Source organism: Hylobates moloch, unplaced genomic scaffold (assembly GCF_009828535.3).
Source record: "Hylobates moloch isolate HMO894 unplaced genomic scaffold, HMol_V3 SCAFFOLD_16, whole genome shotgun sequence".
Classification (NCBI taxonomy): Eukaryota; Metazoa; Chordata; class Mammalia; order Primates; family Hylobatidae; genus Hylobates; species Hylobates moloch.
The window spans coordinates 76,559,186-76,583,382 of NW_026652291.1; the positions used below are offsets into that span (position 1 = coordinate 76,559,186).

Genomic DNA, 24,197 nt, shown 5'->3' on the forward strand with positions numbered 1-24,197 from the left:
AATGGGACCCTCATGGCCCAAAAGAGCTCACGCAGCTTCTCAAATGCCTACCTTAACCAGGCAATGGTTTATGGTCTGGAGAACCAAATGAGTGTTCAATTATAGTATTACATTTAGAAAAGGAGACTTTTTTTTTTTCCTAGAAATTTTAGCTCCACTTTATGCTTTAGCTCAAAGTCAGGTTATTTTTAACCTTCTTATTCCTACAAGAATTTTTTCTCCCTTATATTTTATATTTTGTTTCATAGCATTGCCTAAGTAGCACTCTTCTCCCTCCAGTGAATGATTCTATTGGATTTTAGTTACTATGACTGTTCTCCTCATTGGCCTCATTTGAAAGAATGTTGGGAAAGGTAACAAAAATCGAAAAGCTTGCCACTTGGTCTCATTCATTATTCTTTCAATTCATTTTCAATGACAAATTTTCTTCTTGGAAATTAAAAAACACTTTAAAATTTTGACCACAGGTGTACTGCAATATAAATAGTGCAGTAGTTTCTTTTACTTTTTTATTTCAATAGCTTTTGGGGTGCAAGGGGTTTTTGGTTATATGGGTGAATTGCATAGTGTTGAAGTCTGAGATTTGAGTGCATCCTTTACCCGAGTAGTAGTGTGCATTGTACCCAATATATAGTTTTTTATCCCTCATCCCTCTCCTGTCCTCCCCCCTTCTGAGTCTCCAATGTCCATTGTGCCCTTCTACATGCCTTTGTGTATCCATACCTTAGCTTCTACCTATAAGTGAGTGAGAACATGCAGTATTTGGTTTTCCATTCCTGAGTTATTTCACTTAGAATAATGGCCTCCAACTCCATCCATTTTGTTCTTTTTTACGGCTGAGTAGTATTCCAAAGTGGGGATATATATATATGTATATATATATATTTGTATATATATGTATATGTGTGTATATATGTATATGTATATTTGTATATATATGTATATATATATTTGGCTTTTGTTGCCATTGTTTTTGGTGTATATATATACACATATATATACATATATATACACATATATATACACATATATATACACATATATATATATACACACACATATATATATATATCATATATCACATTTTCTTTTTGATATAATGACTTTTTTCCATTGAGTAGATATCCAGTAGTGAGATTGCTGGATTGAATGGTTCATCTACTTTTAATCTTTTGAGAAATCTCCATTCTGTTTTCCATACAAGTTGCACTAATTTACATTCCAACCAGCAGTGTACAGGCATTCCCTTTCCACCACAGCCATGCCAACATCTATTGTTTATTTGACTTTTTTATAATGGCCATTCTGGCTGCAGTAAGGTGGTATCTTATTGTGGTTTTAATTTGTATTTCTCTGATGATTGGTGATGTTGAACATTTTTTTCATGTGTCTGTTTCCCATTTATATATCTTCTTCTTTTTTTAATTCATAAAGGTTTTTTTGTCTTCATTTTTCTTTTTTTTAAATTGTACTTTAAGTTTTAGGGTACATGTGCACAATGTGCAGGTTGTTACATATGTATCCATGTGCCATGTTGGTGTGCTGCACCCATTAACTCGTCATTTAGCATTAGGTGTATCTCCTAATGCTATCCCTCCCCCCTCCCCCAACCCCACAACAGTCGCCGGAATGTGATGTTCCCCTTCCTGTGTCCGTATGTTCTCATTGTTCAATTCCCACCTATGAGTGAGAACATGCAGTGTTTGGTTTTTCGTCCTTGCGATAGTTTACTGAGAATGATGATTTCCAGTTTCATCCATGTCCCTACAAAGGACAGGAACTCATCATTTTTTATGGCTGCATAGTATTCCATGGTGGATATGTGCCACATTTTCTTAATCCAGTCTATCGTTGTTGGACATTTGGGTTGGTTCCAAGTCTTTGCTGTTGTGAATAGTGCCACAATAAACATACATGTGCATGTGTCTTTATAGCAGCATGATTTATAGTCCTTTGGGTATCTACCCAGTAATGGGATGGCTGGGTCAAATGGTATTTCTAGTTCTAGATCCCTGAGGAATCGCCACACTGACTTCCACAATGGTTGAACTAGTTTACAGTCCCAGCAACAGTGTAAAAGTGTTCCTATTTCTCCACATCCTCTCCAGCACCTGTTGTTTCCTGACTTTTTAATGATGGCCATTCTAACTGGTGTGAGATGGTATCTCATTGTGGTTTTGATTTGCATTTTCTGATGGCCAGTGATGATGAGCATTTTTTCATGTGTGTTTTGGCTGCATAAATGTCTTCTTTTGAGAAGTGTCTGTTCATGTCCTTGGCCCACTTTTTGATGGGGTTGTTTGTTTTTTTCTTGTAAATTTGTTTGAGTTCATTGTAGATTCTGGATATTGGCCCTTTGTCAGATGAGTACGTTGCGAAAATTTTCTGTAGGTTGCCTGTTCACTCTGATGGTAGTTTCTTTTGCTGTGCAGAAGCTCTTTAGTTTAATTAGATCCCATTTGTCAATTTTGGCTTTTGTTGCCGTTGCTTTTGGTGTTTTAGACATGAAGTCCTTGCCTATGCCTATGTCCTGAATGGTAATGCCTAGGTTTTCTTCTAGAGTTTTTATGGTTTTAGGTCTAACATGTAAGTCTTTAATTCATCTTGAATTAATTTGCCCATTTATATATCTTCTTTTGAGAAATGTCTATTCATGTCATTAGCCCACTTTTTGATGAGATTATTTATTTTTTTTCTTGCTGCTTTGTATTAGTTCCTTTAAATTATGGATATTAGTCCTTTGTCAGATGCATAATATGCAAATATTTTCTCCCATTCTGTTTACTCTGATGATTATTTCTTTTTCTGTGCAGAATCTTTTTAGTTTAAGTAGGTCCCATTTATTTATTTTTGTTTTGGTTGCATTTGCTTTTGGGGTCTGAGTCATAAAGTCTTTGCCTAGGCCATTGAAGTACAGTACTTTCTATACAGGCATTCTGCTATTGTCCAGCAATGAGCACTTCAGAATTATTTTGAACTTTTAAAGGATTGTCTCTGTTAGCCAACTCTCTCCAAAATCTTTAAAAGCACAACTAAGAAAGTAAATTTAAAATTTTATGAATAATTGGCTAATCTTAAATAGCATAACATTAGAATTTATTTCACTTTGCGTTTGAGATTTTGAATTTGATCTATTTTTAGTTAATAGGACAATATTGTTCATGTAGCAAATGTAGATGGCTAAGATGCTGTCATTTCTATATTCTCTAGGTGGCAGCTTAGCTCCACCTTTTAAGCATCTCCCTTTAGTGTTTTTCTCACTGGCATTTCATTTAAAAACTGGTAACATAATGCACAACAACATGTAAAATGAATACAGCCAAACGTAATCTGCCTGCCTTTAATATCTTTACAAGGCTTTTCATGTAGCTTTGCCACACTGCTGATTTTAATGGAGGGATTCAGAGATAGCAGCACTGAAAAAGTACTCTTATTTACCATTTTCCTCATATGAAGGTCAATAACTGGGTCTTTTATGATTAAGCTTCAGTTATAAAGCATCAACATTGTTCTAGAGTTTGTACTTTTTCTGCATGTACTGTTGAGCCAATTGTCATGCTATTTAGTCACAATTTGAGATGTGTTTACTTCCTTCTCTGCACTACGGTTACATGAACAGCTGGGTTTGAATGTCTTGATATCCTCATTCTGTTCAGTTAGAGCGCAAATACCTTCCTGAAAATTATGAAAATATAGCTTAACTCCAGAGTAAGAAATTACACTGTCTTGTAGAGGAAAATCTCAACTGGGAGTGATGTTTGCCCCTCAGGGAATATTTGGCAATGTCTAAAGATGTTTTTGATTGTTGAACTAGTGGGAGGGACGTGCTGTTACTAGCATCTCAGTGAATAGAAGCCAGGGATGCTGATAAACATCCTAAAATGCAGAGGACGGTCCCCTACAACAAAGACTTAATCTAGCCCAAAACATTAATAGTGCACAGGTTGAGAAATCCTGTTGTAGAGAACAGAGCCATAGTGGTAGTAATATTAAAATCAGTACAAATTTTAATCATCAACATGATAAATCCATATAAGTAGTTTACTGAGGTTCATAAACATTATAAACATCCTTTAGAAAAAATCTTGTTTTTGATTAATTTGATAATAAGCTTTTCATGAAACTATTCTTGTTCCCTATCATCCTACCCATTTTCTTCAAATGGTTAAAAATAAGCTGTGCCCTTGTATTTCATTGTCTTAATTAAAAATATTGCTCAGCTATTATTTTGCATATCTAAAACTCAGGAAATCTCTTTATGAGAAAACTGTTTACTGAGTACATAGAGTTAGTCTGCACATCTATCAAGATCTCTATGCAATTTTCTTTCCTTTCTATTTTGTAAGTCAATTTTATTAAAATGGATTTGAGATGTCTCAGGTTTATTAAACCTATTGACCGTGGAATATACTAATTAAAACTATTGAAAATCAAGGTCTGAGTATACTGAAGTTCCCAAAGAATTTAGTATAAAGGAAGCTACTTAATTTATCATTGCCAAGATGCTGCGAAATAATGACAAACTTGTTTAGCATCCTGAAACTGCTACTGGTACAATTTATCATGTTTTGCCTGAAGATCCATTGTGTGACATAATTAAGAATACATACTATATATGGATTCATCAGGTATTCTGTCATGTAATATTCTGATATGGTGAGATGTTTTGGCTACTTTATGTTCTTCTTAGACTAGTGATTTTTCAAATTACATCTTATTATAAATCCCCATATATAAAATGGATTAAATCTGAGCTACTTTTCTTGTGAGGAAGGAACCTGTCTTGCCTCGTGGAGCAGCCCCAAGGCACCACTGCAGAAGCTCAGCTTTCTATTGGAAATAGTTCCAAAACCACTGTCCTAAAGCATGAATATGCTAAGCTTGCTTTAATCACTAGTTTTTATGATATCTGAGTGTCTATCTTAGGGAAAAAAAAAGACAAAACTCTCTCTTGAATCCAATTCTCCTCTAACCACTATCCCCTTTCACTGTTCCTTTTCCAAGCATAATATTTCAACATGTTTTCTATATACCTTGCTTCTACTTTCTCATTTTGGATCCAGTTCTAAAACTAATTAATTTTCTTCTAGTTCTATTATTCCATGGAGGATGCTTTTGTCGAGATTACCAGCCATGTCCTTGGTGCTATAACTGATGGTTGCTTTACTCTCTTCTCGCTCCACTCTTAAAAAGTACTGACGAAGCTGACCCGTCTTTCCTTCTTGAAACATTCTCCTATTTCTACCTTTTCCTGACTAGCTTCTTCTTGGTCTTTCCCACCTTTAACTGTTGAACTTCTTCAGGACTAGGTCTTGAGCTCAGCTATCTCTCTCTCAACTCTCTTCTAGGTTGCCTTATTCATTTCTGTGACTTTAAATATCATCCATGTTGATAACTACCATATTTTACATTTTCAGGCCAGTTCTTTCCTTTGAGTCCCAGATCTGCACACCCAAGTGCCTACTTGAAACCTCCTCCTGGATGTTTCCTGGTTCTCATCTGGCCTCTCCCATCTCAGTGAATAGTACTGCCATCAGAGAGTTGCTTCAATGAGAAACTGAGCAGCCATTCTTTATTCCCCATCTTCTTTCATCACCCACATCCACGTCCACCATCAGAAATTCCTGTCTGTACTTTCTTTTTTTTTTTTTTTTTAGCATGCTACTTTATTTTTTATTTATTTATTTTATTTTATTTTTTATATATGCCATGGAATACTGTGCAGGCATAAAAAAGGATGAGTTCATGTCTTTTGTAGGGACATGGATGAAGCTGGAAACCATCATTCTCAGCAAACTATCTCAAGGACAAAAAACCACACACCGCATATTCTCACTTGTAGGTAGGAATTGAACAATCAGAACACTTGGACACAGGAAGGGGAACGTCACACACTGAGGCCTGTTGTGGTGTGCAGGGCGGGGGGAGGGATAGCATTAGGAGACATTCCTGTCTGTACTTTCTTCAGTCGTATGCTTCAAATATTTCCACACATCTCTATTTCTACTGTGGCTATGTTTAGCTAAGTCTCCATCATCTCTCAATTAAGAGCCTACTAACTTGTCTTTCTGTTTTCACCCTTGTCCTACTTTCGTTCATTCTCCACAAGGCCACTGGTGTGGTTTTTAAATAGTAAATTGATTATATATCTTCTCTGCCTACAATTCTCACATGAATTCCTATTGCGTTTAGAATAAAATTCAAATTCCATATGGTGGTTTGGACCCTGTCTGATTCTTTAGTTTCAGTTTCTGCCACTGTAACTTCCCTCCTGTGAATCTTTTACATGTATTGATTTGGAGAACCTAAGAGAGGCCAAGTTCTTTTCACGTCAGGGTCTTGCTACCCTTGATTTTCCCTCCCCAGCTCTTTGCATGCCTACTTCTTTTAACCCTTAGGTCTTAGCTTAAAAATCCTGACCGTAGTCTATAAGGATTCACTTTTGGACTATTTTATATCTCATCTACTTACTTGTTCATTTGTTCATTGCCTGACTCACTAGAATTTTGGCTTTATGAGGACAGGAATCTGGTCTCTTTTCTTGGCCTGGAAGCTGGTAGCCACTCAGCACACATTTGATGGATGCATCAACGAATTAGTATAGTAAATAATCAGAATGAGTAGGAGGGGCCAAGAGAGTAGACAGGCATACGTATGCTTACCCTGTGCTTCTCGGTCTTATAAAGGAGGAAATTACTAAGTAGGAAGAGATGATATTTGGTGTCTGGTATTGCAGGATTAATATGAAAAATATAATCAAACATGGATTTGGCATCTATAAAACAGAATGAGAGTATAGGTGGAAGTTAAATTTGGAACAAACAATGGAATTGTAGGTGCATGAGCTTTGACTCACTGAAGATGTTCAACTAGAGTATGGAAGCCAACCTGTACAGAATGTGGTGGTGACATCTCCTGTTTTAGATTGGAACTTGGTCCAGAGACTTCTAAGGGCCCTTCCCTCTTTGAGATGCTGGGATTTTTATGATTATGGAAGATTTCTTATCTGTACTTCCCAGTATTAATATGTTATTATAATTCTGTGGGTTGTTCCTCTTTCAAGTCAGACCTTATTGGGTATCCTCTTAAGATCTTTCAACAAATGCGTGTGTGTGTGTGTGTGTGTATCTGTTTGTGTATTCAAATCAATGTGGGCTTTAGGCATTATATTCAAAGCCTTTACATAAACTTATATAAGATGGAATTGATAGGGACACATCTTCACTTATTGCATATCTTTAAAAGTTACCATGATGCATGACTGGAGCTAGAAAAGGAGGTCAATTCCAAAGCAACTCCATATATTACATTTTAAACTTTATTTTAACAGCATCATATATGTGCCATAATAGCCTTTAATATTTACTCTGGAATTATTATCTTCAGTCATCAGCTAATGTGTTTGATGGGAGAAATAAAGAGAAATGATGCCTAGAACTCTCCAAAGATGAATTGACTGACTTCTGGAGATCATAAAAATCTTAGGCAAGGTCTTTTCATTGACTACAGCATTAAGAGAGTTTCGAAGTCCATATTCAGCTGAAGAAAAGCCACATTTCCAAAATAGTTTATGTTTTCTTATCAGTAACAATTCACAAAAGATTTTCATTATGTTCTGTGACAGAATGTGACTCTACAAAGTACAAGAAAACCTACATTTAATGATTCAGCATTAGAAGTCTGTGTGGTTTCTTTGTTGAAGTCATTTTCAGAAGGCATAGATTGTATAACACCACTTCTTTTAAATCATATAAAATTACGTGCTAATTTGGATGTTATTGATGTCATTTGCCCATACTTTCAATGTAATTCTGGCCATTTAAAAATTCTGGACTTTTTTTTTTAACCACAATTCCTCAGATATTTTCCTTTATTTTGATTTCTGATTTTCTTTGTAACATGCTTCCAGTTTTACTTCCTAAGTACCTTTTGCTTTCTTAGTTGTCCAAGAATAATATATCAACAAACATTTGCTGAAGCCTGCCATGTGAAGGATATTGCATCTACCATATCTTTCACTTTACTTCTTTACTCTGTAGAATTTGGCCTTAGTATAATAGTCTGCACTCCCTTTAATTGTTATTATTTTTATTACAGGTGGAAATTTGTTTGATGCTCATAAGTTCTTTTGTTTTTGCCCTCTTCCCACTATTTCCTAAACTTCTTGTCTTTATCATCTTTACTTTATTCTATGGCATTTGAATTTATCCCTCATTGCCTCTTAAAGACCCTTCTCATTCGTAGTTTCTAATGTGAAGTGCCGTATTCTATGTTTCGTATTGCTAGTATAACACATTACCATAGCTTAGTGTCAAAAACAGCACAAATTTACCAGATTGCAGTTCTGGAGGTCAGGAGTCCAGATGGATTTTAGTGAACTAAAATTAAGGTGTTGGCAGGGCTGTGTTCCTTTCTGGAAGCACTAAGAATTTGTTTCTTTACTTTTTTGTAGCTTCTATAAGCCATCTGCATCTCTTGGCTCCTGGCACCCTTTCTCCATCTTTAACTCTAGCAACTGCGAGAAGTATCTATTCACATCCTTTGCCCATACATGTGGCCAATAAATATATGAAATAAAGCACAACATCACAAAACATCAGAAAAATGCAAATCAAAACTACAGTGAGATTCCATCTCACATCAGTTAGAATGACTAGTATTGAAAAGTCAAAAAACAAGAGATGCTGGTAAAGCTTTGGAGAAAAGAGATGCTTATACACTGTTGGTAGGAATGTGGAATAGTTCAGCCATTATGGAAAGCAGTTTGTGGACTTCAAAGAACTTAAAACAGAATTACCATTCAACCAAAAAATTCTATTACTGGGTATATACCAAAGGAAAATAGATTATTCTACCAAAAGAAACATGTACTTGTATGTTAATCACAGCACTATTCACAGTAGCAGAGACATGGCATCAACCTAGATGCCCATCAATGGTAGACAGGATAAAGAAAATGTGGTACATATACACCATGGAATGCTATACAGCCATAAAAAAGTATAAAATTATACCCTTGCAGTGACATGGAAACAGCTGGGGCCATTATCCCAAGAGAATTAACACAAAAACAGAAAACCACATATTGCATGTTCTCTCTTATAAGTGGAAACTAAACATTGGGTATACACAGTTATAAAGATGGGAACAATAGAGACAGGGGATTACTATTGGGGTTGGGGCAAGGGTTGAAACACTACCTATTGGTAACTATGCTCACTACCTGGGTGAGAGGATCATTCATACACAAAGTCTCAATCACATGTAATTTGCCATGTAACAAATCTGCACATTTATCTCCTGAGCCTAAAATAAAAGTTGAGGAAACAACAGAAACAAAAACCAAAATAAAACTACCAACTGTGGGCCATGTCTTTATCATATCAAATCACTCCATAGTCATTCCTCTTCTGCCTCCTTCTTGTACATTTAAGAACTCTTGTGGTTACCCTGAGCCTAGGCAATCCAAGATAATCTCCCTAAAGTCAGCTGATTAGCAACCTTAATTGCATCTTCCATTTTAATTACCCTTTGCCAAATAACAGGCAATGTAGTCACAGCTTCTGGCAATTACCACAGGACATCTTTGGGGGATCACTATTCTGCCTCGCATCTTTGGGGGAATCATCTCTTTTATAACCAAGCCACTCCCCACTCAAGTAGAGAAGCCTTTTCCACTTGGGTTGCTTCTATGGCCTCCACATTCTTCTTCATCTGCCTCATCTGCCTAATCTCTGCTGACTGAATAATTATATAAAATATAACCGTGCCTTTGCTTTTTGTATTTAAAGCATATTTAAAACAATTAATATCTTCAATATCTGAATAATGTAGGAACAAAACAGGTAAAGATTGCTGACTATCTTTTCTCTCTGTATTTAAATTATTTATATTAGATTTGTTTTCTTTCTTTTTGCTTTGTTATGTATAACTATTTTTATTCCACTAGAGACATAGAGCAATATAAAAAACCAGAGTCACTATAAGAAAACCTTTTAGTTATTAATTGTTTTATTTTTGTTCACCATACATTTTATACCATTTTTGTGATTTACTATGAATTGTACATGTGATTTAGATTTGCTGCCGTTTCATTTAGTTTTGATACAAACCTGTATAGCTATATTTCTGTCAGAGTCTTTCTGTGTTTTAAAGTATGTCTTGTTTTATTTTCTGGTTATATGTAAACTAGACATTTAATCCTTTTTGAGAAAGAAGGTTTTGGTCTGAAAGCATACAGGTGGTCTTCAGAAAGTAAAACTATGTAGTTGCTATAGTCTTGGTCCAATTTCCAGCATTTAAGGTGTTTCTCTAGGTAATAAGCTGGTTACTCATATGCTATTTGTTTATGTTTACCTGACTTCTCTTAAACCCCAAGGAGATAAATGCCGTAGACCTGACCATATCCATATTTTGATATTTAAGATGTTCTTTGTTTATGTAAGGAGAACAGTACCTTTTCTGACTACTCTGAAATGAATCAAGAACAAATCTGTGTGGAATTTTGGACCATAATCAGGAACAAGAATCTTGGGAATCCTTGGAAATAAAGTAATTTTCTTACAATTTAAACTTACTTTCTGTCAGAGGACAGCTATTCATGTATTTCTGGACTATTTCAATTCATTGAGCTCTACCTGCTCAAGATAAAGAGGTCCTTTGATAAAATCAATGAAGCCAAGCAGAACACTGCAGTTTCTGAGTTCAGTACCAACTAAGTATTTCCGTATTATAAGGGATCCCTATTGTTGGGAAATAGCTTTTCTGTTCACAGAAATGATGAGAAAATGGCATCTTGCTTTTTGCAGTAATATGAATACTTACTTTTGAGATCTAGTAAATTAACATTGCTGACTCTTCAGACTGGCCCCTTTAATTAGGGTCAAATCAAGGAAATGAAATGCATATATGCACATTCTGAGAGTAAACTGAGACAACTAGTCATGCCGTTGCTCTCTTCTCTGTGCACAGCACAGGCTTAGGGTTTTGCATAAATGAAATCAAAATATTTGTGTTTTTTCATGGATTTTAACATTTGTGTTTTAAATCTACTTTCTGAGTAGATTTTATGAACCTAATGAAAAAATTGAAATCAATTCCTGCAGTATGACTTCTGAGTGATACTACTGTACAGGGAACCTTGTATAAAAGGGAAAGAGTTTGATGCAATGGACACTGGGAGGCTTTACCTGGAAGTGCCCAAAAGATACCATTAGTTGGTAATTTGTAACTGGCTCATATGTTAAACATTGTAGGATTGAGGGTCTAGGTGATATGTGAACAACAAAATCTCCATTATTAGTTTCTGATATTTTTATGTCATTCAGACAAGAGCTGGTAGGTTTAGACATTTATCCTGAAATAATGAGAAGTTTTTCATTTCTGAATTAGTTAGAAAGCTGACACTAAAACTGCCCCAAGGCATGGTCTGTGAATCTAAGTGTATCCACACCAAGCCATCTTTCATTTAAGTCTGTTTAATAAATCATCTTCTTAACTGGTGCTGGGGGTATAAAGTTCATGCCTCTGGCACAACTGAAAAGAAGAAAAAGCTCAGGAGCATAGAAGTTTTAAGAAACGTAATATTATTTTCAGCTTGGGTTTTCTGACATACAAAGAAAAATGCTATTTAAAAATTATTCCTACTTGGATAAAAGCAGCTGCTCCTAGTTTTATATAATAAAATTTGGAAAGCTGAAGAGATGGGCCAGCTTTTTTCCAGGGTTCAATGGGCTTCATGGGGCAAGCATTAGACTAGACTAGAGCAACACTGTTTCATGAAGGCAGAGCTAAGTGACCATTGATCATTGAAAGAATTAATAAAATAATGAAAATTTCAGTTCCTTTTGACTCAGTTCTTAGGTAAGTTATTTTGCTATGTAAGGAAGTAGTTTTTGATATCATTGTTAGAGAGATGGGGCATGGAATTTTTTTCCCCATTAAGCTTATGGATTCTTTTTGGCTAATAATTTCACATGAACTTGATGAAAACTTTATATTTGGTCACTAAACAGGTTTATAAGCCACTCATAGAAGGAATGTGGTTTGTTTTGGGGGCAAAATTTTGGTAGTTTCATGTATTTATTCAGTAAGTACGTGTTTATTGGATTCCTACTCTGCACCAGGCAGTGGCTAGTACCCTAGACACTGACAATACAAGAGTGAATAAACACACACATATGTCCCTCTGCTCTTGGGTATACACACATGTAAACAGTTAAAACACAATGTAGAGTAAATACTATAATGGACTACAAACAATGCATCACAGAAGTATGTAAGATAAGGATCAAACCCAAACTTGACGGATTAGGAAAAGCTTTCCAGAGGAAATTACATCTCAGCTGAAACCTTAATGCTAGATAGGAGGGAGCTAGAAGAAGGAGGCTGAAAGGGTGTTTGAGGCAGGAGAGCCTGGTGAGACTTGGGATGAAAACACTTCATAAGCAGAGTATGGAGTGGGGAGAGTGGAAGCTGCCATGATGAGCAGAGGCCAAGTTCAGAAGGGCCTTGAAAGCCATGCCAATGAGCTTAGGATTTATCCTTAGAGCTTGATTGAAATAGTAATCTAGTAAGTGAATAATAAGGCCTAGGGTTATGGGAAGTCATTGATAACTTTTTAAAAATGTAGCTATTTAATCAGTTTTAGAATACTTTCTCTGGTTGTAGTGTGAAGAGCAGGTGGAGAGGACTCAAGACTAGAGACAGGCAGATTGTGGCAGCTGAGTGAGAGGCAACCATACCCTGCAGTAGAGAGATAGCCATGGGGATAGAGGGATGTGGGCTGACTCAGGAGATTATTATGAGAAAAAAATGTCCAGAACTTGATGTTTAGTTGGATATGAAGGGCATGAGAGAACAACAAGTTCAGGGTGACTGCCAGGTTTCTGTTGTAATGAATAGAAATGGTGTCACTCACTGAGGGAGGAGGACTAGGATGAGGTAGATATATAAGTTCAGTTTTAGGCATGTTAAGTTTTAGGTACCTGTGGGATAATCAAAAAAGTTTAGAAAGCTGTAGTGTAGAAATATCTAAATCTCAACTTCCTCATACTCATTCTTCAAGCTGACCTGCATACAAACTCTGATGTCTACCAATTAGTCTTTCCTTTTACATCTTTCACGTTGCCCTTCTCCACTTGACAAAAGAAAAGTATACTTCTCCCATCCTAAATTGTATTTTGGTGCGTCGCTCCAGGGTGTAAAAACATTTGGGGCATCAAAAAGAGGGACAAATCTAGAATACCACTTTCTTGAGGGAAAGTCTCTTGAAAGTAAAATAAAAAAAAAACTTGAGAGAAATATTCGAGGGGATCTTGTTTTATCCAGGAGACAAACTCAAGATAAGAATTTGTGTATCCATCCATGTCTTGTTTTATTCATCTATCCACCACCTATCTACCCAACAATGAACCATCCATTTAAAAATTAATTAACCTATCTTAGGATACAGAAGTATTCCACAGATGCATGACTGTATGAATTTTAAAATAAAATTTTACTGGTTTTCATGAAAAGTAACCCTGATTTGGCTGATTAGTTTCACAATGTGGCCTGATTATCTGAAAGACGTGTTCTATAAATAGAATGAGCTAAATCTACAACTTCAAGACTTGGATAAAAATATATTTAATGTACATATATAATATAAGCCATAAATACATCCTTTGAAACTATTTCACTTTGTATGTTAAAAATTTTTAGATTTTGATTTCAAAATATGTGAGAGATAGTTTTCCAAAATCTTTTGAGAGCATGAGAACAAAAATGTTTGGACAAGTGCTTAGTCCATTGCTTCAGTTACCTCCTTATAAGTGTCCTATTTACCTTCTCTCATTATATTCCACTCTTAACCAGCCTGAAAATACCTACCATGCCTGCTATTTCCTTGGCTAAGCTGAAGTCTTTAGTATGGCTGGAGAAAAAAATACCTCACATAATCATATTGGTGCCACTATGATTTCATTGCCTTCGACTTGTACTGGGGTCCTCAATTCTATTTGGCAATTCATGTGTGTTTTTTAGCTTTCTTCTATTTCCCACAGCTTCCCTCTGAAACATTTCACAAGCTCCTCAGACTTACGACTCCCACCACCTCCCACTGTAACTTCAGCCAGCCAACATGCTGTCTGTTGCCAGCCCTGCCCCCATCCTGAAATACCTGTTCTTGGGATTCTATCCCCTCTTGCCTCCTCAGGAATCTTTTTTCTTTTAATTATTCACCCCCACCTCCATCCCTCTTACTTGATCTTCAAACTGTTCTTCCCATCTGCATTTAAATATACTCTGGTCTCACCCATTAAAACAAACAACATCAAAAAACCCAGAAAACACACAAAATATATACCTCTCCTTGGATCCCTTATCTATCTGGCACCATCTCATTGCACTGCTCTCCCCACATTCCAACTTCCCTAAAGTGGTGTGTACGCTGTGACCCTCTTCCCCTTGCTCTTAATGATGTGGTTTCTGCCTTCACCACCCCATGAATGCTGCTCTCTCGAAGGTTACTGACTACTTCCTTACTGCTAAGTCCCTTCAACTCATGGCAGTGCAGCCTCTTCTGAGCATTCCCTTCTCAAACATTTTCTTCCCTCAGCTTCCTTGGCACCACACACTTTCCTATTTTTAAAATTTCCTCAAAGCACTTTATTATGTTTACAGGTAATGTATACATATGTATACATATACATATACATACATACCGATATGAGGATATACATACATACCGATATGAGGATGAAACTGGTTCCAAGAGCATTTAAGGAACAAGGATATATATAGTACAACAGGAAAGACATTAAAAGGATGTTAGAATAGGATAGCTGGGTTAGATACAACATTGGTTAGTGGCCCACGGGACAACAGAACAGCAATCTTTAAGGTTATCTTTTTTACTTGACAAAAATCTACAATTTAACATATAATTCCATAGTGTCTAGTCCCTAATCAAATAGGAAATAGCAAAGTCAAACATGAGTAATCAGATAAATTGTCATGGAGTGGGCTATTGAAATAATATACCAGTAAGACATCAAAAGGACTTGCTGAACCCTTTTATCCTTATTTTCAAGTTTTATACTTTTTTTTTTTTAATACTGGCATTACCTTGTTACTGTGCTTAGCATAGGATAAACTATGTTTCATGCTTTTTGCAGATTCTAAGGCTTTCTAAAATGTGTTGATTTACATGTGTGTTATTATACACTCAATTAGTGCTCCTAAATTTAGACAGGGTTTGAGTAATGCCAATATTCTAAAAGTAGTGCATAGGTTAAGAAAGACAAAGGAACATTTTTTGCTAAGAAAAGAAATCAGGAATGGGGAAAAAACAGGAGCATATTGTGATACTTTTGGGGCAGTCTTATTAATCTCAGAAACGACTTCCCTATAACCAATTACCTGTACTGTGACTTCTGTAATGCACCACATAAAATAATAGTAAACACTTCTATTGTCAATTTTGTAAGATATTTGCTCAGAAATAGCCATGCTTATTATCTCAACAACCTTGTAGTTGGAGCAGACATATTATGCCTCTCATTTAAAGAATAGAGAGTGTGAATTAGGAAGTGCTTCAGCAACAGGGCCAAGACTGTAAATCAAAGGTGCTGTCTTGACTCTAATCTATTGGATCTGACAGGCTGGAGATGGTTATAAAAGCAGCCCCCAGTTTCCAGACGAATTATGTTCCTAAGGATCATTTGTAGGTCAGTTGTTTTGAACTCGACACATTTTTTCTATAGAAATTGTGTGATGAATGAAGGTTATGTCTCCAGTTCAGTCTGCCAAAGCCTTTAACCCACAATGTGTCCATACTTCAGTGATACAGAGCCTCCTCACCATTTGTTTCTATTAGTTCAGGGCTTTCATTTGGAATGTAGGGAGCACATTTTCCTGTGCCCTACCCGTGTCCACTTCAGCACCAGAGCTAAGGGGGGTGAACTTTTGCAGCTTCATACAGTGAATGGTAGCTCTGGGGGGTGGTTGAGTAGACAGAGGCTCTTACCAGGGTGCCCAAGGGCACTCAATTCAGAATCACTGGAGAGAGCCCTGACACAGGGCTGAGCAGGACAGACACTGGAACTTTAGGGGGGTGAGTTTGAGGAGGGGATGCCGAAGACTGGGTCGCAGGTGGTGTTGAGTGTTGACAATAGCAGACAGTTCTAAAGGTGGTAGACCTCAGGAGTGGGAGGGTAGTGCCTGTCTCTGTTTGTAGAATAGCTTGTTAAATGAAACCCAAAGAACAGGTTTGCAAGTACACGTTGAGAAAGAACAAAGTTGCTTTTTGCTATCTTCCTGAGTTCAGCTCATTCAATAAACTTGTTGCATTTGTTTAAATCTTCTTGATGATTTTATAAAATGCATTGTCACTGAAATGGAAAATTAAACAATATTGATAAGTACAAAGAAAAATGTAAAAGTCACCCAAATCCCTTCATCCATAGGTAAGCATTATTACCTTAAAAGTTTCAATCAGAATTGGAAAACTATTTCAGACATAACTCTAGAAACTATTCCAGAAACTTCCCAGTAAGGGAGCCTAGGGCCCAAGCCTCAATGGTTAATAATTTTAACATTCCTTCCTGATTATTTTCTCAGATTAGGTAATGCTACAGACTTTCTCTAGTCTTTACTTTCTGTCTAATATGTAATTGTGTGATTATTTGTACTATGTAATTGTTTTTCTTGGTATTTGCTGTTATCTTGTCACCTTTGTCCAAATTGATATGTAAGAACTGTGGAGAAATGGAGGAAGATTCAATATCAAAAAGTTTGAGCTAAATGTGACAAAATGCTGAACAGTATATGAGGCCATGTGCCTGTTTGTGTTCTCCCCAGCACCAGGCTATGCCATTGTTTTTTTTAATATTGACCCATCTAATAAGGGGGAAATGTTTCCCAATCTTAGGTAAGTTTACTCATTTGTGAAATGCAGAGGATGACAGTATTTATTTTATTGGGCTATTGAGAAGATTAATTGAGTTAATACATGAGAAAACATTAGGCCAGTGCCTAGAACATGGTAAACTCTCAACAAATGTTAACTGTTCTTAAATTTTTTGTATGTAGAACAAAGGGGTGAACTAGGTCATCTCTGTGTCCCCTCTAGAGCCTCAAATCTAGATCCATGGTACTGAAAATGTATAGCTGTCCTTATTTGGCCCATAATTTAAAAAAATGAGTACACAGCAAGTTTAAAATGGCAAAAATGAAGTGAATAATTGCTCTCAATTTAAGACATATCTGCAGTAAAATTAAACAGGAGACTGTAATATAAAATAACATAACCTGTAAGCATTGGCTTTTACGTATTCAAAGGCATTATTAAGCCCCTAGAATACAGCTGACATTTAAGGCCACCTATTTAGCTACACTACACTCTTACCAAGGAAGATGGAAAAATAGCTGGAAACCTTACACATAAATTCTATAGAACATGAGGAACAGTTATCAACTGTCATTCATCTCAGCCTCTACTGAAAATCAGCAACTTCTATGTAAAAGTCAAATGTAAATATTTGAAGCAATGTTTGAAAAAAATGGACCATGACAAGCTTACAAACAGAGTTAGAGCTGTTGACCTGCCCTGCCAATATTTAGCTCTTCCAAGCCAATTCTTTGTAAGCTCAGCTCAGTACATTCAAATATTGAGCATAGTCCTTTGTACATGGGAAGTTTCAGTGCTCCAGACTTTTTCATTTTACCCTAGGAAGCAAAATCCCTGATATTAAAGGAACTATCTGACATAAGTTTGGAATTCTAGAATGCTAGAGTTTAAAGAGGCTTAGCAATCTAACTTTTTCTATAATATTCCTAATAAGAATTTGAATTCTGCTTAAATCCTACTGAAAGTTGTGGTAGATGTTACAAGTGCTAACTGAAACTTCTGACATCCTTCCTTTTACAGGAACTAGGGGATATTATATGTCTCATCTCCATGAAATTATACATGGCCATGGACTGCTTTGGCCAATTAAATTTAAGCGAAATGATTGTGAATCACTTCCAGGCAGAAGCATTTAAGAGCTGATTTATGATTCAAGCTCTGTTTCCTTGCCACAGTGGCCCCTGGAGACTTGTCTTTAGATGGCAGTGTCATAGGATGGTGGATCTTCTGTCATCTTGAGTCTTTGAAGGCTACAATGAGTAGGATCTTTTGTGACCTGTGTTGGACAAATAAAGTAGTATAAATAAGAAACAAACTTTTTTGATATACCATTGAGATTTGGGGGTTCTTTGTTGCTACAGCACAAACTAGACTAACTTGATTGATACTTTATAAAACTCTGCTTTTATGTAAGCCCCTTTTATAGCTGAATAGATAGATGTAACATTATTTTAATGTTACATTTCATATTGAGCTAAGATATGACTCCATATAAGATTAAATTTAATCTTTTTCTGACGTCTGGAGTAGAAGGGAATTGCAACTTTTGTTCTTCCATGTGACAGTCCTTCAAATATCAGAACATAAATATTATGCTCCCCACACCCTCTCTCTGCAAAGAAACCCTGTTTTCCCCTTGACACGTGGTTTCTGGGCTTTTCACCATCCTGGTTACTTTGGATAACTTTTATTTTGCCAATGTTCTGTTAAAGCATAATGCCTAGAATGGAATTCTCACAAAATTAGATACTGCAGGAGAGTTGATTGCATGGCTTTTCTGAGGTTTGTGATGGTGGAGAGTTATATTTATTTATTAAAAGTACATTATTTTAGACCATATTGGAAGTTGACGTTTTAAGGTGGCTTCCAGCACTGAATTTGGTTCAGGAAGGGTTTGTCCGTCCTCAATCTCAATTGGAAGATGATAACCTTTAGAAAGCAACAACATCAGGAACATAGTGTGGACCACATCTGAGGTCTAGCTATGGACAAAATGAGTGTTATTAAAGATTTCCAGTGGGACAGTAATAAGGATATATTGTGTTATGGAAAAATAATTCTGGAAAAATTTAAAAGAATAATCACTAGGTGAAGCATACTTGGGAAGGGGTGAGAGAGAAAGGCAAAGAGAGCAATCAGTTAACCAATGAATCAACACAGTTTATTAATTGCCTACTAAGTGTGAGGCACTGAGCTACATGGGTTGGCCCACTGGTGAACAAAACTTATATATGAAAATAGGAAGGAGTAGGTGGATAGTAAAAATGGTCAACAGATATGACATTCTTATCGGGACTGTAGGATGTATAAGTGAACAAACTGAAAGGACAGGAGGCTGACGTCTGAGGATAGGATTTTTAAAGTAGGAATTTGAAAAGGAGCAGTTTCTAGTGATGACAAAGTCAATGAAAGTACAGAAAACCCATCTCAAGTGATTTAAAGACAAACAGAAAAGTCCAGAAGTAAAGTTGTTTCAGGAACTATTCAATCAGGTCTTGGTTCTACATTTTCTTTTTTCCTGTTTCTTTGGTTCTTCTTTTCTTTATATGTTAGTTTTTTTCTTTAGGCTGATTTTCCTCCTGGTTGCAAGACAGGTATCAGCAGCAATGGTGAATCCATTCTTCCTAGTTTGCCTCTCATGAAAGAAATATGTCCATTTCCTGCAACCACTGAACAAAAGTTTTGAGCTTCACTCTGATAAGATTATGCCTAAGGCCATCATTGTGGCCAAGTAAATGCATACACTAATTCTAGAGGTAGAACTAAAGTCAGTTTATCAAAAAGTTGACTTTAGGGGATAAGTAGGGGATGGGTCACCGTTGAAAAAAATTGAAGTGTAGTTAACAAGGGCACATGGTAGAATTAATGCTGTGTAGGTAACTCACAGATGCCCATGATAAGTACAGAAAAATGGGACCACATTCAGAGAGGCATAGATTTTTACAAACACACTGGGGTGGGAATGATTGAGAAGGTACTATGGGGAATGAAGAAGACACTGATATGGACTCTTTACCCTTAAATATATGAGGATGAAAAGAATGAGCAACCTTGATACAAGGGGCATAGGGAAAGCAGTTCAGGGGAGAACGCATTTTTAGCTAAGGGAAAAAAGTGGAGATACAGTCATGGACTGGGTTTTGAGAGGTCCTGGGTGAGCCTTGTGGTTTAGAAATGGCAACAAAGAAGTGGTGATACCATTGGTTCATATATGGAATGTTGCAGGAGGAGAAGGCCTGGCTAGATCTTTCAACATTGTCACCTGCAGATGGAGGATTTCCAGACATTTGATCTGCAGCTCAGAAAAGAGGGCTGTTTAGGAGGACATTTGTATTTTGGAAGAAAGTGAGAGGGGTTGGAGCAGTTTAGCGGGAGGAAGAAAATGGGAGAGAACTTTCCTTTATGAAGTCTTCTCTGGTTTTCTTCAGTTGGATGTGCTCTATTACATAGGTAGCGATTTTCCAATGGATAAAAAATATAGTTAATGCTAACTGAAAGCAGGAGTGCATTATTTTGAAATCTTGGGTGAAGAGCCAATTTCTGAGACTCCAAATTCCAATAAACAGCACTTTGTTAGCATTCATAACCATTTATGTATTTATCACTCACATACTTGCATACAGTTAGAGCTAGTTTCTCCTCAAGTGGAACACGACAGGTATGTGTTGCTTTTGATGCTCTGGCCACAAGAGCACCTGTTCTTGCTTAGCATCTTTCTGTACTTTGGGGATTTGTAGCTGTTTCTTTCAATTCAGTTGAGAAGTAACATTAGGCTTAGATCCACAAATCCACCTCCTGGGAGCTGGACACCCATCTCCATTTGGCTCTGTAGGGTCAAGATGTCACTGATGGTGCAAGTGCCTGTGCCTGTGCTGCCCTCTCACAGCACACCTCCTCCTTTTAGCCATCTTCACAAATCACTAGTTACGCACGGCTCCTCTGCAGGCTGGGGGAGCTTCCCTTCCTGATTCTCCTTGCCCATGAAGTGCTTATTGCTTTCTTTGGCTTGGGCTTCCCTCCATGCTCTTGTTCACATTATTGATACGTGTATCTCCTCAAGCTTTAAGTAGTTTCCCACACTGCATCCTCTCACATTCTTATTCTTATGTTAGATATATTTATTTATTTTAATTATTATATTTGAATATATGATTCAATAATATTCCACATTTCTGCCTAATATTTGTTTTTTTTCTTTTAGTATGTATCAGTTTCTGCCTTATGTGGTTGGTTGTATGTCTGTCCTATCTGAGTTCATGCATCTAACAGTCATACTACTGTATCCATCATATCTTCACAAAAAAAAAAAGTGTTCTACTTTCTATACTTGAGTACAAGATCATTTCCTCGGCCCCGTATTCTCTGCAGTACCAGCACAGTGCCTTGGGTATCATGGTCACTCAAATATTTGATAAAGTAAGTTTATAGACAAATGCCTATCTGATAATATTAAATCAGAAGATGGGGATAATGAAATATAGCTTGTTTTTAAAAAGAATTTTTTTATGTTATTATTAAGCCAACTATTTTATGTCTCATTGCTTTTAGGAGCAAGGTAACATATTTCATACTTTGGCATTGGTTTCAGTAGCAGGGGGAACAAACTTACAGCTTGCCGTGAGTTGTTCTGTGGTCAGGACAAAAGTTGCTAATGATCAAGCACTTATCTAGTAAGGCTAGTTTTTTTTTTTTCTCAAGGTATTTCTCAACACTGTATTATTGACAACTACTCCAAGTAATTAGAATAGGCATATAATATTGAACATTTCAATGGTTTACTACACTAAGGGAGAATATTATAGAGAAGATGTGAGTCCTGATTTACGATTTTAAAAGCTCTTCTCTATTCAAGGGGCAGAGATCTTGTGGAAGGAATGAGTCCAGTGTGGTCTGTGGTGTGCATGAGAAAATAAGCAGCAAAGGGTAAGATTTTTTTTTTTTAAATTATAAGTTGGCTGAATCCTGAAATGTTATAAATCTCATGTGAATAGTCCTTAACTGCAGACATGGAATATACCCAGATTTTGAGAAAATGCTATAATTCTTATACCTCATGAATACTCCAGGAAAGACAATCCTTCAGGTTATTTCCCCAGTAGGTTCTTCAAGAAATATGTTATAAACAGTAATGTTGAAAGTTTTACTGACTGATGCATTAAATTTATTCCTTTTTTTTAAAAGAAAAGCTGCCAACTTTTCTCTTGGCTATAATATAATATTCCTAAATCTATGTTTTATCATCCTTCAAATTAAAAAAAGGATGATGCTACTATGAACACAATGGCTGTTAATCTAATGGAACATTTGTTAGTTTTGCAAGACTGTCTATGTAAACAATCATTAATCTTTGGAATACTGAGATAAAAACCTTAGCAATACTCCGTTATTAATTTTTAAAGATACCGTAAAACTGAGTTCTAGTGGCGGAAAACCCATAAAACAAAGTATTAAAATCTTTTTCTAATGTTACGTATACAAAAAATAAGAATTTGGTTCAAATAGCTTTGCTGTCTTCAACATTTTTTTTTTTTATGTTCTCATTGGTGATCTAAATTTATATACGTAAGAATAGTCAATCTCCTAAACTAGGGAAACTTTACTGTGGAAACAAAGAGTAAACATTTTATTGGAGGAAAATTTTGCTCTAAATTTTACCACTCGAGAAGTATAGTATTATTAAGAAGATGTCTAAACAGATCTATTAAAAGTTTAGATTTTTCAAAGATTTCCTAAAAGAATAATTTTAAGATTAAGATGATTACAATACAGATTTTTTCCCCCTGGGGCAAATACTAAGAACGTGCCTAACATTAAGATGTGAAAGACATTTAATCCCAGAAATAGAAAAGCATAAATTTGAAGGTATGACAATAGGAAGTGATTTGTTAAAACGGCCAAATCAATAAAGGTTAATGTCAAAGAACTATGCATTCTGATGAATTCTCATGGCCAAGCAGATTGATCGGTGTTTCATTTCCTTATCATTTCATTTATTTTCAAAGTTTTGAAATTGAACCGTGTGCTTCAACTGATGAAAATTATATTAACTTTGTGAGATATGAAATTCACAGCTTCTTTACATGGAGTAATGAGAAATAAATTCTATGGCTTTAAAGATATGAAACCTATTTTAAAAGCCTTTTAAAAAGATGTAAAACCTATTAATAGCTAAACAAAGTAAAAACATTTTAAAGAAATTATATGATTTGTTTTTTATTTTTTAGCATATGTTATGTTGACTCTTAGAACAAAGGAAAAACTATTAACATTTGTTCATCTAAAAATTTACTTCTAAACGTATTCTCAATTAGTAAAGAAATGCACCAATATATTAATCTTTATCAGACTATTTTACTGAAATAGAATTGACATAATGTTGTTTAATATAACCAGAAAACATAGTAGAAATACATAGTACCCTATTATATCTTATCGCCCAAAGAAGAAACTTAATTAGGAAAATTTAATGGCATTCAAAGAGCAAAATTCTTCATGAAACTTACTTAATTTTCTAATAGAATGATGTTTACATATATTTAATACAAAAGGAAATTACAAATTATTAATGGAAGGTTAAAATTGGATATCACTATTATGATACACAGAATGATGGCTTCCTCAAGTTGTTCATGTCCTAGTCCCCAAAATACATGAATATGTTACATTATATAACAGAGGGTAATTAAGATTGCAGATGAATTTAAGTTTGCTAATCATGTGACCTTAAATTCAAGAGATTATCCTGGGCTGGTCCAATGTGACCACAAGAGTTTTTAAATGTGCAAGAGGGGAAAGAGTCATTGGCAGAGTAAATGCAATGTGAGAAAGACTACAGTGGCCATTTCTGCTTTGATGATGGAAGGGGGCCAGAAGCTAGGAAAGGCAAATAGCTTGTAGAAGCTGGAAAAAGCAAGTAAACAATTCTTTCCTAGAGCCTCCACAACAAATCCAGCCTTGTGAATATCTTGATTTTAGGCCCGTGAGACCCATTCAGACTTTTCACCTCCAGAACAGCAAGACTATAGATTTGTATTATTTAAGTCACCTAAATTTGTGGTAATTTGTTACAACGTTGTAACATGTTGGGTGATGGGTGCATCAAAATCTCAGGAATCACCAATGTCATAACAATAATTACAACAATAATAAAATTATTACGAAAGTTATATCAATTTCCTATCATTGTTGTAACTATAATTTTTCTGGAAATTTTAAGATTAAAATTTTTAGACCAATTAAAGGAGAGGGACCTAGCAATAGTGGTAGCCACAGTTACTATTAGCCACATTAGCTACTTTGTTAGAGT

The 24,197-nt window shown here is 35.8% G+C and overlaps 1 long non-coding RNA gene across 3 annotated transcripts in view; it reads left to right on the forward strand.

Moving 5' to 3' along the window:
* The window catches only part of LOC131381562 (uncharacterized), a 506,948-nt gene that overhangs the window by 174,959 nt on the left and 307,792 nt on the right, over positions 1-24,197 (forward strand). For all 3 annotated transcript variants that reach the window (XR_009210384.1, XR_009210383.1, XR_009210385.1), the window contains one exon: positions 21,744-21,814. This is a non-coding gene — a long non-coding RNA (uncharacterized LOC131381562). The remainder of the gene's footprint in view (positions 1-21,743; positions 21,815-24,197) is intronic.